At 40.6% G+C, this 1,609-nt stretch overlaps 1 pseudogene; it reads right to left on the reverse strand.

Annotated features, from left to right (window-relative positions):
- Positions 1 to 214: 214 nt before the first annotated feature.
- Positions 215 to 755, reverse strand: LOC110575854 (annotated as a pseudogene).
- Between the last annotated feature and the right edge of the window lie 854 nt (positions 756 to 1,609).

A 1,609-nucleotide genomic window follows, 5' to 3' on the forward strand; every position in this document is an offset into this window, starting at 1 on the left:
ATTTGTGGGGCGCCTGGGTGGCTCAGCCATTAAGCATCTGCCTTCAGCTCAGGCCATGATCCCGGGGTCCTGGGATCAAGCCCCACATCCGTCCGGCTCCCTACTCCGCAAGGAGGCTGCTTCTCCCTCTCCCACTCCCCCTGCTTGTGTTCCCTCTCTCGCTGTCTCTCTCCATCAAATAAATAAATAAAATCTTTTTAAAAAGAGAGAGAAGATACGCCATTTGTAAATTCAAGTTTGGTTAGACCTTTTTATGTTTAGTCTTTCTGCTCAATCTTTTGAACACTTGCATTTTTTTCATTTTGTAGAGCTTTTGAACTTTGTCTCTCTCATTTTCTCCTCTCAGATTCTTGTTTCTTAGTAGCGCACTTAGCTTGTACTTGTTCACTTTTTTCTTGTGCTTTTTCATTTGATGATTAATTTTTCTTTGGAATAATAATGAAGTCTACATTTTTGCTACGTTCTTCTGGCTGAGGCTGGTCAACTCTGTAGTGTTCTTCACACAAAGCCTGGTCAATGCTACATTGGTCTTCTGGCAATGGCTGGACACCTTGTTCTACTGACAGAGGCCGCTTAACTTTTTTAAATTGCTTCCTGAGCCTTTCCTCTTCAGCTAATTAGAGATGTTTCAGGTTGTCAGGGCATCCATCTGCGAATAGGGATTCCTATGAGGTTTGAACCTTCTTTTCCTTCCATAGCAACCTCTTGTCATTTAGCTGAATCTTCCGTTTTCTTGAAATGCAGAGCCTGTCCATCAGGAACGCTCCTCCCCAAAATGGTTAGGTCCCTACAACTGTGGTTTAAATTTCTTACTCCTGAATCTGACTAGAAACTTCATTGCCATGTATCCCAAAACTCTGTCCACCATCTTGCCGCCAGCCTCTCTGGCACCATTGCACAAAACCCATGTCCTGTGTCCTGCTTTTTTTGCTTAACCTTGTGGAATGAAATTCTCCCTGAGTCATTAAATAGTCTTTGAAAATATTTGTGTGTGTGTGTGTTTTCATGGTTGCACAATGTGCAATCAAAAAACTGATCCCTTATTTACACATTCCCTTACTGGAAACATTTAATTTTCTTCTAGTATAAATAACAGTATAGTGAACATCCTTCTTTTGTATTTGTATTTACTTCCTTAGGACCTATTTCTAGAAGTAACTTTTGGTTCAAATCATAACATTTGAAGTCCCTTGTGACATATTGTCCATTGTTCTCTACAAAACTTGAGCCAGTTGACACTCACCAACACTGAGAGTGAGGACTGGAAATAAAATTTTAAAGATAGGTAAGTAGTTAGATTCTAGATGCCTATACAATGCATATCTTATTACGTTGTTCAGAAAGAACAACACCTCTCGTATTATATTGAGCCATTACCACCACACCTATGGGATTCATTCCATCTAGTGAATGTCTGCAGTGTCCTGTGTGCTCTGCCTGCTTGACTTTGGGAACATAGCACTAAAGGAGATGGGTATGGGCAAAAACAAAACAAAACAAAAACAAAAACAAACAAACCGCCAGGAAATAACACAGTGTGAAGAGCGTTCTGAGAAAGGAAATAGAGCTGTTGCAGTGGTACCAAAGAAAGTCACCTAACCTGAACTTG

The sequence above is a fragment of the Neomonachus schauinslandi genome, chromosome 11 (genome assembly GCF_002201575.2).
Source record: "Neomonachus schauinslandi chromosome 11, ASM220157v2, whole genome shotgun sequence".
NCBI lineage: Eukaryota > Metazoa > Chordata > Mammalia > Carnivora > Phocidae > Neomonachus > Neomonachus schauinslandi.